Source organism: Lepeophtheirus salmonis, chromosome Z (assembly GCF_016086655.4).
Source record: "Lepeophtheirus salmonis chromosome Z, UVic_Lsal_1.4, whole genome shotgun sequence".
Lineage (NCBI taxonomy): Eukaryota > Metazoa > Arthropoda > Copepoda > Siphonostomatoida > Caligidae > Lepeophtheirus > Lepeophtheirus salmonis.
The window spans coordinates 3,621,318-3,645,297 of NC_092584.1; the positions used below are offsets into that span (position 1 = coordinate 3,621,318).

Sequence of the window (23,980 nt, forward strand, 5' to 3'; positions counted from 1 at the left end):
CCTTTACTCTAAGGTTTTTGCTTCTCTTATTATTATTATAATTTTTTTTTTCATTAATGTCTTCTGTCCCTTGAGGATGAAAGATTAATAAATAAAGGAGTAGGGTTGGGCTGTGTGTGTTGAATCGAGGTTACATCAATTAATACATTACTTTTTATTAGCTTCGTGCCTCTTTCATATCAATTCCTCGTCCTTGATCTTGCCAACTATTCATGATGTCAATTAAACACACAAATATATTTACTTTACAAAGCGATGACTTGAGTAATTATATGTCAAGCTTTCCTCATCGGAGTTGGAACTCAACCCCTAACGTAGCATTTAATTCGTTACGTAACCAAACGACAGCTGAAGCAAAAATAAACAAGATTTGTTTTAATCCCATGTCTCTAAGTGTACTGATATCCAAGCAAAACCCCATCAGGCAACGCCTGAGAGATCTCCTCCACGAGGGAGTGTGCCTTAAGAAGGCTTTAGAGACCTTTGATATCTCTTTCCAGACTGCCTACTGCTTCAATAAGTCTATTACAGCGACATACAGCCAAGAAGAGAGAAAAAAATATATCTACAGAAACAATATGGCTGACTTTTGTCATGCCTTCATATGGCTTTGCTCCACCCCTGATCTCAACCCCAGGACTTTGCAGTTTGGAGTATTTTGGAATAAAATATCTGGCACATCTCTCAACCAAGGATGCCTCATGACAACGTAGCACCCCATGGACACGGCTTTCATCGGCAAGAGCTGACAATCTGTTCGCCGGCGTGTGGAGGCAGTTATTGCTTATGAAGGAGGACATTTAGGATGAGAAATATAGCTGAATATGAAATTAAAGAATATCATTAAATTGCTTTGCCGTTTTCTTTTGATTGACTCCATAAAATGCACGTTTTTATTAATTTAGACAAACTATTGCAAGTTTTGAGTACCTAGATACAAATGGGACATACATCCCCGTTTCAATGTCAGTATGGACCCCTAAATGATAACAACAAAAGATTTGTGAATTACTGAATTTATTTAGGAAATATATTTTAGTATACATAATACTCAACTTTAACGGATTTAATATCCTCCAACTGATAGATATCATCCAAAAACTGGTTTATTTTGGGGATGTACCAATGCATCGGAATTGGTAAGAATCGGCCTCAATACCTATGGATAATATGACTTATTTGATCTCATTTTTGAAACAAAATTACGGTTATTAATCAATAAAATAATTAGACTAGACGACGTTGTTTACTTTTTCACTAAATATTTTGTTGTACAATATTCTTTATAACAGAAATTAAGTTGATTCTATATTTTCTGAGTCTAGTTAGAGTCATCAATATCCGTCCTGGGTCCATTAAAACGACACGAGTCTGGACTCGAAGTCTGGTTTATACATATTTCAATTTCTAGAGAAAACCTATAAAACTCAGTTAGGAACTAGAGACAGTTCAAGTCCATTTGATCTTATGTGGGCCAAACCAGTAAAATAATAAATAATAGCATTTTTTAGTGCAGCAAATATTTATTTTTTAAAGCAGTTAAAATTAGATCAGAGGTCAAGGGGGAGGAGGCTGACTTTAAACATTTTACAAAGGAGGAACATCAAACTCCCTAATATGAGCCAACCAGAAATTAATTGACTCCTGAACACGGATACTTTTTAGAATCAAAATTAAGTTTTATTAACAACTAATTATCATTGAGAAATCTATGTGTTTTTTTTCCTATCAGTAATTAATAAAAAGTTAAGCATTAACAAAAGTAAACAATTTATTTATGAAATTCCTTTATACAACCAAAATTTCCTTAAAATTTGGCATCGGTACATCCCTAGTTTATTTTAAAATATTGAGCCTATCCTCCTAAAACCAACCAAGGGCTCAAACTAATTTGCAACAACACTCTTAAATAGGTGGAATCAAAAAGCCATTACTCTTTTAGAAGTTCACTCCACTAATGGAAAAATTACATGATTCCCCCTTTTTTTCATCTACCAAATGAGTAATTTTTAATAATTATAGGCCATCACTGCCCTATTTGAAGTCATAATGATACAAATGACATAACGATGATGAATCCTTGTTCATAAACAATGGTATGTAGTAGTATTAGGGTTCAGTTTGAAAATCTGAGCCCGGTTTGAGACTCCTATAATCTTTAGAGTAACAAACTTGTTCGATGGTTTAAAGAAGTTAGCTGAAAGCTGGTCTCAAAGAAAAATTCCGTTTGGGTCAGTCTCATTTAAAATTCGGTCTAGACCGATTCTATAAATATATTTTTATTGATACTATGTTTTCTTCGAAATGATGAAAATCCACCTACAATAATGTCATATGAAGCCTAATGTGTTGTAAAGATCATAAACAAAGATAGGGAGGAAAATTGGATCACTGATTGAGACCAAAAATACTTGGTCTATATATTAATAGCTCGGTTTACGGTATGAGATTGCGGTCTAGACCGAGATATTGGTCAGAATCGGTCAACAAACATAAACAATCCGAGTTGTTCTAGAGCGTCACAGGTAATTTTGCCTTTAACATTTTCGACCCTGCGTACATTTTTGCCGCTGAATCTCAGAAAAGAGATACACCTTCGCAAGCTATTTAATCTCGTTGATAGTTAAAGTAGATACATAAGAGAAAAAAAGAGGCTAATCACCATACGGTATTGTGCAAAAGATATTAATTTTAAATAACAGCATTTAAAAAAATAAATAAATAAGACAAAAAACATAATTTCACTATAATAAAGATTGAAGGTGCCACTGTCGGATTAAAATTTATGTGTTTTGCATCGACAAATTGATTGTAAACTTTACAAAATACTAGGTAAATTAATGTTTAAACGTCCATTATACTTTTTATTTGATCCAAAACACTCAAAATTTAATTTTAAGGTGACTGGTTTTTCCAGCGAATGGTCCGATTAAACGAAGCAACGTATTAAAAAAAAAGACGGGGTTTTTAAGAATGTATCTAAATTAAATATAAAGGACGTCAAATTGATTTCTATCATTTAAGGAATGAAAATCCAGTATTTTTAAGAGCATTGCCCAAACACTTCTAGACTTCCTCGCACGACTACTTGAAGTATTTTCGCATCCTAAATTGACATTTTATAATATACTTAAAATACGAAACAAAAATAAATTTGGTCTCAGAGCCTGTGTCAACCCTAGTGCACACTACTATCTAATAATTTGTTTTGAACGCAGAGAAATGTTGTTGTACAACATTTGCTTCCTACATTTCCCTAATTAAATGTTGTTCTAACTGAGCCTCTTTCATCACGTAGATAGATGAACCAAACTACTCTATATATATTTGTACTTTATTGAACAGGAAAAAAAACAAAAAAAAAACACAACTTATTTGAGTAATCTAATTAAATAAATAATAATAAAGTTTGGAGGTCACATACATTAATTGACCCTATTTCATTCTGAAATACTTAATGTTATGTACTCGTAGGGAGAATGTTAGAAAGATGACGACTCAAGTATGGACATATTTGTATTTATAACTTGAGCAGTCATATACAAGGGTATCAGTGATAGTGATGGATTAAAAGTTTCAAAAATACATAGCTATTCAGAGAAAATTAAATTTTTTGAAAAAAAATTAGACAATTTAAATTTTTGCAAAAAAATTTTTAAAAATTAAATTTAAAATATCCAATTTTTGAATAAAAATTTGAAACATTCATACTTGTAGACAAAAAATTACTAAAGTCCACAGTTATTCACAAAAAAATTCGCTGCTGGTTACAAAAAATAAAGATTTTCGGAATTTTTTTTCAGAAACCCACAATTGTTGCCCCCTCCCAAAAAAAAAAAAAATTGTTTCGAAAAAAATTTATAATATAATAATATCTTTTGAAAAAAAGTTAAATGTGAATATTTTTGGAGAACAATTTCAAAATACATAGTTATTTACAAAAATAATAAATTTTTTGTAATTTTTTTTTTTAAATCGACAGCTTTTTACAAAATAATTATTTTTTTTTGAAAAAAATTTCAAAATCCATAGCTTTTTACAGAAGATTCTATAAATTCAGAGCTGTTCACAAAAAATTTAAAAAATTAAATTTCTAATATAATATTTTTTGAAAAAAAAATTAAGTGTTAATTTTTGAAGAAAAATATCAAAATTCATAGTTATTTACAAAAAAATTGGTTTTTTTTGGAAAAAAAAACTGAAAAATTAAATTAAATTTCAAATATTGAGCTGTACAAGGGTATCAATGAAAGTGATGGATTACACACATGGTTGGAGTTAGCGTGAGAGGGTTTTGGGGCAAAGATAAATGTGAAGGTCCTTATTTATTTTAGAAAAGAAAAAAAATAATACTCTAAAACGGCTTTAAAAAAAACGAAAATCGACGAAGCACATGAACAATGCGCTCAGGAGAAATTATTCTCTTGAACTCAATGTGTGTAGGTTTGCACCCGGGTTGTTCCTAGAGAAGGGAATTTACATCATACATACGGACGTGAAAGAAGTTTTTTTATAGCAAAATATTTTGGGTCTATCAATGGTCCTGGAATAAAAGGGTTATTTGTGGATCAATGATGTTTTCAATAATTTTCCGTTCAGGGAATCAAAAGTAGTATTACGACTGACTTGTGCTACTAATTTCCTACAACTAGGCCCGGGAGTCCCCTTTTTTAAATGAATTGTTTCCGTAAAAGGGGAAAAAATCCGCAAAAAAACATTACCGAAAAATAAAACAATATCAACACCAAGTTTGTTGGAGGGAAATCGCTGGAAGCAACTTAATATGGAACAAGAAGCAATCAATCCAAGAATAATACACTTCAACCTCTCGGTTTCGGTACAGGCTGGCAACATCCTCCAGATACACCAGCAAGTCAAATAAAACAGACCGTGGATGTTTTTTCTGTAAAGAAACAGAAAAATCTTCGTTCCACCAAATTTATTTCTGGGATCAAGTGAGACCTCTATTGTTAATGGTGGAGGGTATTATTATAGATAAGTTTAACCTAAGCCTCAAGTCGTCAGACTGGCTCATTGCCCTTAAAGTGAGAGGAGATAATTATTTTAAAGTAGAGGCAATAGTAGCAACAACTCTCACGATTATAGATCAAAAAGGACTCCTCTTCCTCCAGGTCTAAACAAAACAATCGCGATAAATATAGGAATAATGGACTTTTAAACTGTACAAATGTTATATTTTATTTTATAAAGGGGACTTTTACCCCCCTTTTTAATAAATTTTAAATCTTTAATGCTATTTTAAATAACTTGAAAAAAAAATAATAAAAAAAATAGTGTAGTGTCGGTACTAAATTAGACCTCCAGTACAGTCAAGTCCCATTTGTTGGTCTTTAAAGAAGTTTAAATTGTTTTTTTTTTATATTAAAAAAATCCAAGGACGGATAAAAACACGTCCGAAGGTTTGATTCAACTCGCTCAACAAATTGCTCACTTTGACCTTTTTGGTAAAATTTGCTCATTTTTTCTAAATGGTTCTATGTCGAGAAAATTTGACTTCTAGGAAGATTATAGAATATCTTTCAATGATTAGTTATTTGATGAGATTTTTCGAGGGGAAATCCATAGAATGCAGTCAGGGTTATATGATCGTATATGTAAGGGACCCAGATTCTGACAACAGCCAATTAGAGGAGGGGTAAATTTGGAGCAAAATTGACAGGTTGAATAATCTCCTTTGAATCTTGTAACAAAGGAGAGATAATTTTTATGCCAAATTGTGAAGTTTATCCATTTTCATTTGATAATTAGATGCCTCCATTTAACAAGATTCCTGACTACTTTGAATTTGCTCAACCTACTAATGTCGGGATTGAACGGTCTTTTAGTACTTGTATGAATAAATTATGACAAGTAATTAATTAATTTAAATCATCCTTTTAAATTTGTAGCTTTCTATAAATAAAAATTGCTCAATTTTGATATTCTGGGTCCTCATTTTTCTAAATTTTAGTGTTTTTTTTCTTGTTTATTTTGAACAAAAAAATCACTTCTAAAAATCGCTCCTAAATCCAAAGCCAACTGATATATATATATCTTAATATACCTAGAAAAGGGAGCAAGGGGAAAAAAAGTAATATAATATTTAATCGGATTTTGTCAAAATGATGAATTCTTTTTTCTCTTTGACTTTTCTTTCAAGTAGCCATCTTGGATTTATTTTTATGTAAATATGAAGTGCAATATATATTTATCTCTCTCTCTCTCTCTACGTTTCATCTTTGTAACATCATAAAAGAAGCTGAGGATTGTTCCCTAATCATATATTGGACATCCATTTATTTTATCTGATATTCATAGATTAAAGGAGGGGGGATTCGACTTAGGAATGAACGTTCAGAGTTCTTTTTTTATATTACGTACATATTTATGTAATATTGGAAAAAGTATTATCCTTATGGTGATTGCTATATATGAAAATAAAGGATACTATTATTTGGGATGGAGTCTTAGAGTCCAAGGTTAAATGATGAGACAATGCAACCCCTTTTATCAATAGTAAGAGAAGTAGGGGTTGTTGGATTAGGGGCTAAGGGTGTACTCTAGCAAGGGTACACAGCATTGTCAAAGAATAATTACATAATCGGTGAGGTGGGAAAAAGTTATTTTACTGCAAGTCCAAGTCGAGTCGGAAGTTTTGAGTACAAGGGCCTACCCCTGGTATATTGTATGATTAATTTACCAAGTGGTCCATTAATATCTAAACACTTTGAAAGTCAAAATTCAACCATATATAATTTATTAATTAACAATAGACTTTTAAAAAAAAAGAGTACTATTTATAAATAGATGTGTGTCTTAGGCCTCTTAATCATTAATATAGACGCCCTTAGTGGCAATAATGGCTTTCAGACCGGAGTGGAAGGCCTGACACCATCTACAGATGAAGTCCCTTTTCATAACGTCCCAAGGATAGATACTAGTGGCTTTGAGGGACTCGGTGTTTGGATGACGGACACTTGACATGCACCCAAAGTGTAGTCGAGAGCGTTGGTATTAGGACTACGGGGGAGCCAATAGTGGTAAAAAATAGTTCAAAGAACTCAAAAGACTCATTCAAAAGAGTCTTCCAACAAAGGGTTTCTTTCATTGCTGGTGTTAAAAGTGGCCTCTCCACCTTCACAAGGCTTTTTCCACCTACTTTTTTGATAGCTCTCTGGACAGTCTTGTATGAAACCTCAAGATCTCCTGCTTGGACGCTCATCGACTTAAGGTGATTGGCATGGGCTATTTGTCTTCATTTATATATCTAGTATCTTGTAAAGTTTCCAACTAATCTGTCGATGCAAAGTACGCAAATTTCAACCCAATATTAGCACCTTCAATCTTTATTACTGCATAATAAAAAGTTATTCGTTTGATGATTTATTTTTTGTTCAATTGGAGGTATTTAAAAGTATCAACTTTTGCACAATGCAGTATTCTGTAACTCCTTCAAAATTTCATTCAATTCTCATGATGTGTAAGAAAATGGCGTAGCTTTAAAGAAATATCATGTTAGATCACAGATTTTGGAGTAGATTATTATATAAACGAAGATAAATTGCACTTAAATTCCTTAATATTGAAGCTAGAGATATAATTTTGTTATCAAAAAGTTTTTATTACCATTACCAATCAGATTTAAATATGAAATTTTTGTGCAACATACCTCCAATAGGGGTCCTCGTAACTTCGCTAACACAAAAAAATACAATTGATTTTGTTATCAGCTGTCGTTTTACTACTTCTTTTTCTCTAATAAGTGTTCTGATATTTGATTGGTTGAATTAAACTAGTTTTTGTTCATCTGCAAGCAATTCCAAAAAATCATTAAATAATAGCTCTATATGGAATTATCTAACTTCCAACTGATTTAAGGGCATTTTTATATTTGTTTTTATGTTGATATAGGTAAGGACGTGATTAGGATGTTTGGTTTTTATATTCATTCAAAATCTTCTCTTAGAATTTATGTCATTTCATACTCAATCATTGATTATAGGATTAGCAATTCAATATATATACTAATTAATAAATATTAATTAATCGTTGGTAACAAGGATAATCCAGAAGGCTAGCAGCTACCATATATTATGTTTTTTTCCCTCAAAAATTTTCTTTCCCGTCTGACAGTCGTCCACGTTGAGAGTGGATATTAAAGCTGGAAGCGTATGGCTTATTATGAGGATTTTAATGATGTAGCAAGTGGTCCATTAAAATTTGAACACTTTGAATTTGAAACTTCAACATATATAATGAATGAATTAAAAATAGATTTTCAATAAATTAATACTATAAATATATGTGTGTTTGAGCTCTCTAAATCATAAATAGAGGAGTAATGATGCCTTGTAGGCGGCCTGGAACCCGCTGAGGGTTTAGTAATCTGCCGTGGCATCCTATTCCTGACTGACAGTGGCATATACTCAAAAGGTATACTCCAGGGGATTGAAATCAGGACTGTAGAGCCCAAAAGTCTCAAGGAAGAAAATGGGTTTCTATCATTGCTGGTGGTATCAAAAGTGTAAACCCAGAGATTTCTTGCTTGCCCCATCATGGACTTTAGGAGATTGGCCTGTACCATTTTCTTTAACCCCTCCGGATCCAGTTTGGCTTTTTTGATAGAGCCCCTCTTCCTCTCCAACGTTTCGGACTTGCGGACGGTGTAGACAACGTTCCTTGAGCCGCACAATTGCTTTGAGTCCTGAAATGAAAATGTGTCGTTCACGTTCAAGTCTCATTTCCTCCTCAACTTGAGCGTAAACCAAATAAGCTCAGGTTTGATTTATTTTGTAACATTATGCTTAAAGATATTGTAACATGAATCAATTTCAATCACTCAATCTTCATTAATTATTGAGTTAGTAAGGTTTCAGATTTCAATGGACCACCCGGTATTATGATTTATAGACTGCGGACTCTCATTAAAGCTCTTAATTAATTAATAAATGGAGAATACTATTTCCATGCCCCTTTGAATGTTGTATTCTTGCTACGGATAAAACAATTTTTATTTTTTTTTGTCATAGGAAGGGAAGTAATATTAAATAAATGATTTCTTTCTGGATTGATTGTTTACAGTACACTACTAATGTGTGTGTGTGCAAAGGAATGGCCTCCTGAACTAAAAGAACGGGGGTCCCTGGACCTCTAATTGATTTCTTTTCTCTTTTTTTTTTTTTTGAGAAAAAGTACAAAACATGTTTACATTTCTTTAGCAAACAATATATATTATTATCTGTTATCTTTTTTCATGTAAAAATAACTCAGAGAGTGTTATCCGGGGATTTGAGAGTCAACACGGAGTTACCCCTCTGCTATTACTTTTAACATATTCTATTCTTTTGTCAGCTGTCAATTTTTTCACCCATTTTTCCTTCTTACTTAAATAATTGGTGTTCTAAACGTTAATGGATTTTACCTTATAAATAACTTTCATAAAGTTGTTAAAAATGATTATCTATTCTATTAAATAAAGAGCAGTGTAAGTTTTTAAATAAAAAAAAGAAAAGGCTAATGTCTTATTTTAAAGGTATGATTGATCACGAATCTGTGATTAGATTTTTTGTATTAAATTTGCTTTTGTAAAAACTTTTGATTTGAATTTGTCGTTGTATTTTGAAGGCTTTGAGATGATAAATTTAGTGTTAGAAAATAATCAGTAATCGACAAAAAATTATATGTGTCATCAAAACTAAAAGATTATTTCTGTACAGAAGAAGATCCTCCAAGAAGTCACCCTTCAATCAAAAAGTTCAAAAATCAAAAAGGTCAGTTCAAGAGTGGAAAAAGCAGCACCCACTTTTTTAGGTAGGGAGCTCAAATAAGTGGTGAAGTTAAAAGTTCTGAGTGTTTTTTCGCTTTATTTTGAGAAGAAAATGAACATAGTTTGGATTATCTGATACAGATCAAATATGAGCCGTTTTGTTGGATAACTTTTTTCCATTTTGAAGGTGATTTCATAATTCTGCAATTGAAGAAATCTTAGTCCCTTGTAGTAAAAAATTTGACCAGCTCATTTTCATAAGCCTCTCTTGAAGCAAATGCTTGAAAAGGTAATAACCGCTTGGTGCAAGATCTGGACTAAACGGTGAATACACAATCGAACCTCCCGTCCAAGCTCTCGAAGCTTATGGCGCGGCATTTAAGATGTGGTTGGCCTGGCATTGTCTTGATGGAATACAACACCCTTTATATTGGCAAATTCTGACCGCTTTTGCTCAATTGCCTCCTTCTATCTTGTCAGTTTTTGACAATATAATCCGGATATATAGCTCATACTTGATGATTCCTTTCCAATCCCATCAAACACAAAACATAACCTTCTTGGGCGTTAATCCGAGCTTAATGATCCTTTGAGCCGCTTCACTGTACTTTGACCACGATTTTTGGTTTTTATCGTATGTGACCCATTTTTCATTGGCAGTCACCATAGGCTTCAAAAATGGATCGATTTCATTTTGTTTAATCAAAGAATCTTAATCAATTCGATCCAAAAAGGTTTTTTTGCGTCAGTTCGTGATGTGCCCATACATCGAGCTTCTTCTTAAGACCAGCCTTAAGCAAATTATTTTTAAAGGGTTTCAAGCTAGCCTTAAGTTCCTGGGCAATGAAATAAGTGCTCACATGCCGGTACAGCTCGACCATGTCCATTATTTTATTGACATGTTCGATGATTGGCCTACAAGAGAGTTACTCATCTTCGACGTCACTTTTACCAGAATGTAATCATTGAAACTACCCGCTTGGCTGTTGCATTCGATACATATATTTATGCAATATATTCATTTGATATATATATTTAAATATATTTCTTATTGTTGAACATACGTCATAGTTGGAATATTGGGGATGAAAATACTCGAAAATCACTTTAGAATTCAAAAAGTCATGTTTCATACATTTTAGAATCGATTCTGCAAAAAGGTACAAACAAAAGACGACCCTGAATTATATTGCTCCAAGTTTGTCAAGGTCTTGGGAAATGTGATTTTATTTATTGAAATATTTATTTTGCGTTGCGTTGTCAGTTTAGGAACTTAATCAACGTTCAATTTACCTCTAAGTAGACTTCGTAGTAAAACATATTGCAGATTTGTAAAATATATGTTCTGTATTTTGGAGAAAGAATAAATCTTATATTACAACTTTAAAATATTTGCCCCCAAAAAGTTTGATTTAGATTGATTTTTTCCGTTTAATTTTTATTTTCTTATAGAATATTTAAATGTGGATTTTAGTCTGTGGGCGTTCCACGTTCGGAATTTTATTGCATAGTGGAATTCATGGGGGTTTATCAAATCTTAAGGAAATGCTATTTAAAGGTAAAAACAACATTTTAGGGTGAGGGGGTTGCTTGAAAAGGGATAACGTCTTGTTATATATTGCTTCATATATATATATATATAAAAGGGATTCATTTAAAGCATACTCAGCATCTTATTTTCAAAAGATTAACCTTATACTTAAAAGAGATTTAGTTCAGGAGAAATGATAACTTGATTTCATTTTTTTTATACAGAAATCATTAAGGACTGGTATATGTAATCCACCTCTGCTAAATGTACTATTTGAATTGTCCTGGTATAGTGATGTGTTCAAAAAAAAAAATCAGCTCCTCTTTTTGAGATATTCACTTTTAAAATGGACCGTTAAAAAAAAAAAACCAGGCATTTTAATCACTCCCTTCTGTCATAGAACTTCAGAATATCTTGTCGACAAATATCCTTGCTACAAAATCCCTCTTTTTGGTTCCTCTAATTTTGAAACGTGCAACTGGACCATTTATTTCTATAAAGAAAAGTGTTTATTATAATCTTCACAAATTCTTGTTTTTGAAAATAAAGAGATGCTTTGGTTTAAGGAGGATACAATTGCACTCCCAGACTCCTTGTAGGGCTAAACTAGTCCTTGAAAGCATTTCCTGGAACACTTAATTTTTTGTAAGAGGGAAAATGTCAGAATAAATCAAAATTTTGAAAGCACAACAGCAACTTAAAAATTCATATTTTCTTGACATGTTCACCGAACCTCTTTATTTTCAAAAGGATAATTGTTCAGTTTTGGTGATTATTATATGGAGAGTTATTAGAGAGAAATTGTCCATTTCCAAACATGTAGAGTGTTTTCACATATGTAGGCCATTTTGGGGGGCCTAAACAACCATGTTATACTTCTATATATTCCCCTTTTCATTAATTTGGTGGAAATAATAAATTTTTGATCTCAAAATGGAATAAATAATAATAGGACTTAAATTTAAGCGTCAACCCAAAAAAAAAAAAAAAAAAAAATATGGGTATGTCTTATTTTAATACATATCAAACCTAGATATGTATTAAAAATATGTCACAACAGCATTGCACAATCGTATTTCCACATTGTAAAATAGATAAAAATTAACATTTTAAATGGAAATAAAAATATATTTTTCTTTCTGTGTATTTTTCCTGTACCTAATCGATAGAAACAGAAAAAAAGTGGTACAAATCCAGACATTTTTATTACTTTGATTATCTTCATATATTAGAGTTTATCCTTGTAATCAAGTAACATTCAATGCAAATGTTAAGTATTTCTTTTAATTCTTAAAGACATTTGATGGAGTTTTTAATTGGGGTTTTTGTTTGGAAAATCGTACATTTTATGTAAGGAAATAAAAAATCCTGATTAACTGTTCCTTCTAGAACCAAATACTCTTTTGTTAAAAAAACAACAACATTCTTTACTCTTCAAATAAGTACTTTTAAGGTAAAAACAATTCAAACCCCCAAGCATTTTTCCTTATAAAATCAGAAGCCATAACATATGCTTGTTTTTTTAAATCTTTGAACTGCTTTTCCTCAATATTGAAGAATAAAAGCACGAATTTGAAATTACCATACAATTTTGCACAAAATAAACTAACTTTCTATGGATAATTGATTTTTTTTTTTACTCAAAACTTATGGAACGACCTTCAAATAAAATCCATCACTTGCTACTTTATATTGTTTACAAAATGTTGACTATAAAGTATACATACTGTATTTATATTATATACACAATATATTGATGAATATTTCAGTAACACAGGATCTCGTCTTAAGTTTTAAGCGTTGTTGTTGCTTTCAATGAAGATGAAGGAAGCGGTGAATTATTGTTATTATTTCTTTGTTTTTTTGTGGATCGTGCCTTGAATATAACTGAGAATATATTATTGTACATATGTCGATACAAATTTTACATGTGAAACATATTATGTTTTTACAATGAGATGTTTAACATTAACTTATATATTCATAATATTATACATACATAGAACTTTGCCATTGAATTCTGAGCAAACATCCTACTTGAGATATTATTTAGTAGACAATATAACAACCTTTATTGGGTACATAAGAGTGTTAACTTTGTCAGGACTTTTCAGTTTCGTCTTCGTCGTGCCTCGCCTCGGTTCAACTCGTCTTTGTCTGTCATGATTCTTCGTCAGCTTTCGTCTTTGTCCCGGTTAATAGAAATGCAAGGTTAGACCATGAAGTAATCGGGCTTGACAGAATATTCAATCATATGTATTGCACCGACTACTGTGCATGACAGGCAGATTTTGACAAAACACGCAACCACTCATAGTCTATGACGTCACTATTTCTAGAATTTTCAATTTAATGTATCCTACCGATTCCTGGACAAGAAAAACAGATTTTGACGAAACCTTCAACCACTCATCTACTATGACGTCAATATTAAAAGCGTGGTGGAAGTCAAATATCAGTCGTACACGCGTTAAACTATAAATTTGTATTTCTATAAGCCTTTGTCCTTTCAAAGTTTGTCTGCGTCATAATATTGTCTTTGTCAGACATCATCATTGATTCGTCATTGTTATCTTTAATTCTGTCTTCACCATGATTTTTGCGAGATTTTCGTCTTCGTCAGAGTTTTGTCAGTATATATTATATAAACGACGAGGGATCAACAAGAAATTGTAGTCCTGTCCTTTTGGAAACGGATCATTAATATTGTATAACTTATTACTTCCATTGTTTATCTAAAAAAAAATATATATATATATATATATGAAATAGCCATTAAAAATAAATGTACAGCATAAATAGTGATGCTAATCGGGAGCATTTTGGGCGTGTGAAAAAAGAAAAAAGAAACTGAAAATCAATATGTTAATTCTAACAATTTAAACAATTATTTGGTGGCGAACAGCTTAGCTTTCATAACGTTGAATTAGCTGTGGTAAGGGAGAAGGAAATAATCAAGGACATTGGCAAGAATTGTTCTAATGTCGATCCTCATTTCTACTCTGAGTCCAACAAAGACTCACAATTATAACTCACTAACAAATCCTCAAGATTACTATCTGTCTTTTATAAGCATACACGAATGTTCAATGTGGAATGTAATAGAAAAGGAAGTTTACTCCTCAGGGATTAAATAATCATGACAACAGCATACTAGTTTGCCAATTTAAAAAAAATGCACCTGATTAGCATTTATGAAAAGAATACTCCAATGGAAGAGCCTTTTGTATTTGACAATTTTTATTTCTATTTTCTAAAGCTGTTATTCTTTGGTTTTTGAGGAGATAACATATACGTATAAAGTGTCACTCACTGCGAATGAATGACGGAGAATCATCTTGAGGAGCTAGAAGTATAAGTTCTTGGTGGACTCGGAGTAGAATTGAGGATCGACATTGGAGTAATTCCTTTCATATATCATTTCACGATACGGAGTGGGGCTTGTGTTTAATCTCATAGCTGCTAGCAGCTAATTTAAGCTGCTCTCCTCAAAAATATTCTTCAATTTATCAGAGTGATTACTTTCACGATACGGAGTGGGGTTTGTGTTTTTAATCTCATAGCTGCTAGCAGCTAATTTAAGCTGCTCTCCTCAAAAATATTCTTCAATTTATCAGGGTGATTACGTTAATTTTCAGTTTCTTTTTTTAACATACCGGTGGATAATATTATTTTCTTCCGTGCCGATTCGCATCATGTTAAGGTCTTAATTCAGTAATAACATTCTCGCCCTCTCCAAAAGTCCTTGATGATTTTTTTCTTCTTCTATATCTTTGTTCAAAAAAGTAGCACTACTAATTTTGATACCAGAACTGATAATATAAAAATATTGATATCGTGACGACACTCTACCTCCATGGAAGTCCATTATATCCTTTATGTAATAATAATTGCTTTGATATATTCAACAAATCGTTAAATGGCGCCATTTTTTTTTGTATACAATCGTACTTTGTTCATAAATAATGACAAATAATTACAAATGAGCCTTTGTTCCAAACACATAAATTATTAGATTAAAGTGTATCCTTCATTTCACGTGATAGAAAAAATGAGCTTTCTTTTTAAAAAAATAAACGAAAAATATGTCTTATATAAGAGAGACGCAAATGACAAAACAAACACTCAACCTTAATTCAATTACCCTTTTAATGAATTATAACCTACATGAGTTTGCTCATATATAACTTTTATGACATGAATTGCCTAGTTATGATTGTATGTATGTATGTGTGGAAATTAATTGGGACGCAAGGCAAAACTTTTTTGTGATTCTACTAATTGTTTGCAAAAATTTGTAACAACATATGTGAATGGATGAAAATAATTTGACTATAAAAAGGGGAGCGATTTTTTATCATTGCTATTAGTAGGGGTGGTGTCTACAGGATTAACCGAAGGGTGAGAGAAAAGTCCATACGAGAGGTGGTACTACTTGCACGTATCGAGATTACTTTTATTTAGTAGATTTTCTTGGGAAGAACACACACCAACTTTCAGACAGATCCGTCTATTTCTTTCTGTTTGGCACTCGCTTGAATCAAGGAATCGGCCGCAAAGATTATGGGGACTGCCTTTTGGATATGCAAGGAAAAATATTTAAAATTATTACAAGTGCATATTATTCATTGTTATTGGACCGTATGAAAACAGAGCTCCCAGAAAAACACAGACGATTGGCCCACAAAACCCACCTTACACCTCAGCAGTTTGGGTCGAAAAATTAGTGGAAAAAGGGTTCCAACTCGAGATGCCCACAGCACTAGCAATCACATGCACCTTCACTCTTCTGTCATCCATCACAATATAATGGATTTTATCATTGATTTCTGGAATAGTTACCTCAATCAGAAGGAGGACCTCATTCTAATTCAACCAATCAACGTTCAGATCACCAATTTGGGAATTGATTTCTGGAATAGTTACCTCAACCAGAACGAGGAGCTCATTCTAATTCAACCAATCAACGTTCAGATCACCAATTTGGGAATAAAATACCGTATTACCTTCCCTACAACAAAAACCCCTATGTTTTTGTTGTCAGCTGTCGATTACCTCCTCTTGTTTGATATGTCATTGCTATTTCAAAATGTATTATTTTTGATACATAAACCAAGTAATAAGTTATTTTATACATACTTTTGATTATTTATATGAAGAAATTTTGACTATCACATAGAAGATACAAATGTCTTGCTACGCTTTTCATTGAATATTACTGAGGAATATTATAATACAGTATCGAATAAAATACTATGTAGACTTTAATATTACGAAATATATATATATTGAATAAGTAATGTTACGGTGATAGTCTGGGAGTACTCGAGATATATATAGCAGTTGGTATGATTGACTTATTTGGCTAACTACCATATGATTTCAAGCCTTTTTTTTTTCGAAGGAAAGGTTGGCTGATACAATCAAGATAACGACGAGAGAGGCAGACATAACGACATTTGAACACAAAATACACCTTATATTTTTGTGTATGCAAAGTAATCCCATGATCTATGAAAAATCTATATAACTGCGTCTAGTATTATTTTATATTTGACTCTATAGTAATATGTATTAAAAATATGTCACTACGTCGTTGAATAATCTTATTTCTATATTTTTATTGTCGATAAAAATCCATTTTTACAATGGAAGGAATCAGATATTCTTCTCTAATTGTCCTTCTTTCCTTCTCTCCAAACCCATCCAAAACAAAATTAGTTGTAAAAATGAGTAACGTGCCGCGAACTGAATTTTCCTGCATGAGTATTTTCGTGTTTCTAAAAAATATCATACTCCAGGAATTACGGACTGAACTCCTCACTCACTTGAATACTCATGAATCATCCTAACACTTTTTGTCTCGCTAAGTCAAAAAAATCATATTTTTTAAAAGAATTATTGCAACTTTCATTAAAAAAGGTATTTCGTAATCCATGTTCCACAAATTAATCTTAACATTAGTTTAACTTATTTGTATTGTGGTCATAAGCCTAATTTAACTGTTTATATATATATATATATAGTCATAAACGTATATCCAGTGGTTTTTTACAGCTGGGCTGTGAATTTGAAATTGGTTTTATAAACAAGGAATTTTCTTATCCTTAGCAGATGTCGTTATTATTTACTTCTTGAGTAGTGAATCTCCTTTAACCATAAATAGCTTCAATTATACTCAAAATCTGTTTGAACGTTCGTGCCCGAGCGTGGGCCTGAGGATCTATTGCAGAGTTATAATTGTAAATCCTTCTTGGACTCAAAGTAGAATTGAAGATCGACATTGCAGTAATACTAATCCTTGTTGATATCCTTTTCTCCTTCCTCTCTTGTCAATGCTGCTTGTAGCTGATCTGATGAAACGTCATGAGCATTATTCTTTCTCTCCTCCAAGACATTCTTCAAAGTGTGAGGGTTCCATGTTGATTTTCCGTTGATTTTTTTTATCATGCCTATTCTACTCTGGAGTTTCATCATTGTGTATAGTCAAGACACCAATATTTTACCATAGCCTAGTAGTACCATATAACTAATATGTTTTTAATGCCACTGATGCTTATTAACATGAATTCATATTAATGATAGAAGATAATGCAGAAGAATAAAAGTTTTTAGATGTTAAAATAGTAAGTCCAAGCAATGTCGACTTCAGTATTATATAATTATTACTGAAAATTATTCACAGCTTCACAAAATATAGTTTTAATTCAACCAATCATCTTTCAGAACATTGATTAAGGGAAACAAAGATGAATCATTGGCATAAGTATATACACAAAGTCCTTGAAGACAGAACATCCAAGTGTACAGTAATAACTACGGGAATGATCGGGAGAGATTATATGAGGACATTAATTTAAAAAAAAATCATCTGATATAATGCTCGGCACAACTTTTATTCAACATGTTATCCCTCAGCTCTAATAATTGCGTCAATACGAGACATAAATCCCTTTCTGGCCTTAAAGTCATGCTCAAGCTTGGTACATCATACTTGATATAAACTTTTAAAGACTAGGTACTCCTGTGAGGAGAAGTACACACCTATAGGCTCACTTAGAGTCCAAGGGGTTCGTATCTGGAGAGGAGGGAAGCACCTTATCTTCACTCTTTCGAGTTACTCCCTCAATTACCCCACTTCGAGTCGATCCATGGACTGAAGGATGATTCCAGAATAAACATAATTTAATATTTATGCGTGATATCATATCCAACCCCTTTGATAGTACATGATTTATAACTGTATATATGGTTTACAATTTCTACCAGCACGGAATAAGTGGCTAAACTTACAAAATTCGGAAGGGATCAAATAATTATTTTCTCAACTGTGCAGAGGGAAGACTCAAAACTTGCAGATGCATTTAATCCCAATTAACTCCCCGTGCTTCATTACGAAATAAAACCTTAGGTGAAACAAAAATAAATACAGGGAGCGGGGATCAGATTGTCGCCTACTTTAAACCTTGATAACTTGAAGACGATATTATCAAATAAAAACCGGTTACCAAATAGGAAAGCTATTCTCGTCAGCTGACAATACATAGTTCAGTTTGCATCATGCTGTCATCATATGAGGAGATAAAGAGCTATAAGTGGAACGAGGAGCTTTTGAGGTCCGCCGTAGTCATGGCATTGGTTAATAATGGAGGTGAAATCTCCAATTCAACGATTGCTTCAACCTTAGGAGTGAATTTACGGACTGTTCAGCGTATCCGTAAGAAGCTAGAGGACACCTGGGATGTTGATGTCACCATAAAGAGGGCACCCAAGGAGGAGGGCGCCGACAGGAAGGTCAGGGACAGCCATGTGAAGAAGGTAATGAAGACCAAGTTCCCTGCAATGGGTATGTTGTTCGGGGTGGTCAGCAGTAAAGGGCATGTTATGCCTCCCCACATGTTTGAAACGGGTCTAAAGGTCAATACAGAGGTCTACCTGGATGTTATGGAGATGTTGGTTCTGCCCTGGATCCAAGGGGTGGCCGGAGACAGGCCCTGGGTGTGGCAACAGGACTCAGCACCCTGCCATGTGTCCAAAATCTCCATGCAGTGGTTAACCGAGAACTGTTATGACGTCGTAACCAAGGATTTGTGGCCTACTAACTCTCCCAACTTTAATCCTTTGGACTATTTTGTCTGGGGCTATGTCGAGAGACATACCAACAGACATCCCCATAGCACCAATGCCACCCTGATGGACTCCATCAAGGAGGTATTCGGCAACATGGACAATGAGATGGTCAGAAGAGCCGGCGGCCGGTTCAGAGGCCGTATTGAGGCCATTATTGATGCCAACGGTGATTATATCGAATGAATGGCTACTCTATACCTATATGCTCGTCATAGTTTTGATTTTCAATAAAAAAGTTAAAAAATGAATATTTTTGTGTTGTTTTTCGTAGAAAAATATTTTGGCAACAATTTGATCCCCGCTTCCTGTATAATCTCCTTGAATGTTTCAAGAGCAAACTAAAAAGTATTGTCAATAAAAAGTGGACTCAAAGGAATAAGAATCATTCTCATAGGATTTTATACATTTTATCATACTATTACAGTTCACTATGGGAGAGGGAAGGGGTCACGAGGGTTGAATGTATAACTTTCCACTTTTGTTGTCTCCGATTTCGAGACGGAGAGGCAAAATATGAGAAATTGTAAGCCAATCCTGATTATATAAGTACACAATAATATAAAAAAACCCTTGTGTATAAAGTCTTTGTTCTTTTTTGTTCATTATGTAAAAGGTCGTCGGGGTGTTAACTTTTCCCTCCTCTAAAGCAAGCATTCTCTCTTATCTTTGGAGTAAATTGATTTTAAAATTGACATACAAATAAATATATATGAATTGAAATTTGTCATACCTCAAAATCTCCTCGACGCACGTCAAAACAAACTTAATTAGCATGATTTGTGACCACCTGTCCCTTCAGACAGCATATAACCTGTATTATCCTGTTCTACAAAACAATTTGCTATTCCCAGACGGTGGAGCAAGTGTTTATGTAAAGCCTTGAGGTTGCAATGATTGAATTTATAACGTTCCGCTTTCTTTGTCTCCAATTTCAAGATGGAAAGATAAAATATGACGCCCTCAAAAAATTGTAAAGACACTCTGATTATTTAAGTACGCAATAAGAATCACCCTTTACTGTACTATAGTGAACATTCACTAGCGGAACGTAATTTGAATAACGTTCAAAATGAAGATACATGAAGTGTAATGTATGTGTGTACATGTATTATATTATAAAAATGGGGACAAGAGACTAACCCATTGTATGTAAACAATGTACTTAGTTTCTAGCCGGAGAGATACTCGTAAATAGAGTGAAAAATAGAGTTTGTTTATCATTTATTTAATGATTTATAACATACAAAAAAAGAAATATTAAGAGTCAGAAAATGAATACATAAAAATATCAATGCACTTTCCTATGATATATTATGTATATAAAAGAATACAGTTGAACAACTTAATTTGCACGCTTACACGTCGTTAATAGTCAGGTATGGATTTACAATGTCTTCATGCATGAGAGGCATTGTAAATTGTCTTCTTCGAGGCCCCAGTCTGCACCATAAGGGATTTCTGATACGATCCCGCGCAATCCTCTTCTCGTTATGTGTTCTCAGTGTGGCGATTTGGAGAATGTTTTTCTTAGCAATCGACAGCTAATTACTTATGTGTGATCAGGGGGGTCTGCAAGATTATATTTTTTTGGGAGGCTTCTTGGTTTTTGGATTAAAAAAAAAAAATCAATAAATTTAAATTTTTAGAAAAAAAATTAAAAATTAAATTTCAAATATTACCTTTTTTGAAAAAAAAAAAATATTGTGAATATCAATGCATTTTTGAAAAAAAATTTCAAAAAGTTTTTACTTGAAATTTATTTTTTGAATTTATTTTTAAAAAATTCATTTTTTGTGAACAATTGTGGATTTTTTGAAAACTCTAACTTTTTAAGAATAAATATGGATTTTTGAATTTTTTTACTTTTTTACCAACTGTGAATTTCTGAAACTTTTGTGCCAAAAAATTGAATTTTTTAAAACTCTAACTTTTTAAGAATAATTATGGATTTTTGAATTTTTTTACAAATTTTTTAAAATTTTTTTACCAGCTGTGAATTTCTGAAATTTTTGTTGCAAAAAATTAAATTTTTTGATAATAGCTATGAAACAGTTTTTTTGGAACAGGTTTTGGAATTTTTTTGTGGAAAAATTAAATTTTTTAGTAGAAACTCTCTGTTTTTCTACACTTTTATTCCAAAAAATTTTTTTTTTTTTTTTGAAAAGCTGTGAATTTTTGTAATGTTCTTTTTGTTAACAGCTGTGGATTTAAAAAATTTAATTTGTAATTACCTACGTACTTGAAAACAATTTCAAATCTTTAATCTTCTAGTAAGAATTAAAATTTTCTTAATGAAGCCGGAGGGGTGCTTCATTCCCTCCAGCACACATCCTGCGGACGCCCCTGATTCTACAACATTACTCATAGGATAATTCTATAAAAAAATATACTCATAACCTCTCAAAATTTGGATTAATAGAGATGAGTAAGTAAGAACGGCGGACTGTTATATATATAGACTTCAAACCAATTCCTAGGTCAGATTGAGTCATTTTTATACTTATACTTAATTAGTGCAACTTTGTCCAACCAAGGTAACTTGGGAATAGATATTTCAAGTTACGATCTGTCAAACCAATTAAAGAAGCATATTAAAAAAAAAAAAAATACCCAAAATGTGCAACGTACTGCTGTACGGCCCCTGTACTATTTGCAAACCAAGAAGTAGATGCATCAAATAAAATGAATAACTTTCCGTATAACTTATCGTAATAGGTAATAGGTTACTCCTTGATTATTGATATCAAGATAATGGTGTACTCTTTGGCTTTTCTGATAAAAATACCTAATTGATCCAGATTATGAATTACATGAGATCATTAATCAAAGTAGATTAGATTACTCGTAAATACCCCCAATTAAGGAATTGTTTAGTTTTAGTAGAAAAATTGATAATGGATTTTGTATTCCAAAAATTATAATATTTGAAATTCAATTAAGATTTTCATTTTTTTTTTGTTTTGATAAAAAAAATAATTTATTTGAAAAACTATGGATTTTTTAGACCGGTTACATCATGGTCTAACCTTTTATTTCTTAAAAATAGTAAAAACCAAAAACTAGTACCAAGTATTTACCGGAGCTATTAGATGACGACAAAGGGACAAACATTGTTGTAATAACAAATATAGAAAATAACCTATCAAGTAATCCTTGATGTCAATCTACATTTTTCAAACTAATAAACTGTCAAACCAATGACAAGCAAGTCATTTGGTCAAGTCGTTTTCGTCACATAGTTAAATAAAAATGGCAATTTTTTAAAAATAAAAAATAGCTATATTACCATTTATGCCTCCCCCCTTGTCTGTGTTTGTCTAACACTTGATGCCCCTGAAATTAAACGGCCTAAATTTTTAGCCCTCCTCCCTCCCCTCCCTGTTAATATTTGATACTACCAGGGAATAATCAGGAGTTCCCACTTATAAAAGTGTATTCTATTGACGTAATTAGTATGCATTTATATTTAAAATACAATGGTTATTTTTAAGACCATTGACATACTTCGTAAAGAAAAGGTTTTAATTGATCTGTGATTCGTTCTCAATGTAGTGGACTCCGAAATATCCAACAATCCCTCTCCAAGCATATAAAACATCTTTCAATCTATACCCCCCTCCCCACACGCACCATGACAATCCCAATGACCACAAAGAAGATGAACTCAACTTCATGCACACTGTGTTGTGGTCAGATGAGACAAAGGTCGAGTTGTTTGCCCACAACCAGGCACATTTGGATACAGAAGGGCCAAGCTTTCAACACCAAAAACACACTTTCAACAGTGAAACACGGTGGTGAAAGTATCATGAATTAGGGTTGTTTTGCTGGTAATGGAGCTGGAGAACTTCCCAAAACTGATGGCAGTATGAAAATACTTGATGGTTCCAGCAAGATAATGCCCCAAAGCACACATCTAAAAAAGTTCAAGAATGAATCAATAGGCATAGGGTTAGGATCATAGACTGCCCAGCCCAAAATCCTGACCTTAACTCTATTGAGAATCTATAGACTACATTGAAAAAAGCAGTGTGGGAAAGACATCCAACAAATCTCGATGACCTTTGGAGATTCTGTCAAGAAGATTGAGCCAAAATCGATCCTCCGTGTGTTTGCCTCAATTTGGTAAGGACTTATCCTAAGCGTATTCAATATTTGAAGAAAGCCAGAGGCCATGTACCAAAGTATTAAGTCCTTTTGCTATTTGGGTATCAATACTTATGAAACGCCAAAAATGATATTTTGTTAATTTAATACAAAAAATGAATAAATTATTATTTTATGTTTTTTCAGTTAAGAGTAGTTGTTGATTGACTAGAGATACATATTCAAAATGAGTTTGTAGAACACACATGACCATTTAATTATGTTTTCTTGCATTTTTGTCAGGATACGAATAGTTTAGAGCTCAATTGTACGCATATATAGTCCCAGGTTGAACATGCCGAGTTTTGTGACCTATAACTGTACCTCCATAACAGGAACTTGAACCAAATCCTTATAATATGGGAAGAATTCTCAGATGAATAATTAAAATTGTGACCCAGAGCAGA

At 32.6% G+C, this 23,980-nt stretch overlaps 1 protein-coding gene across 6 annotated transcripts in view; it reads left to right on the top strand.

Annotated features, from left to right (window-relative positions):
• LOC121130123 (uncharacterized protein CG43867) overlaps window positions 1-23,980 on the top strand; it is a 396,776-nt gene that overhangs the window by 56,912 nt on the left and 315,884 nt on the right. The window lies entirely within an intron of this gene.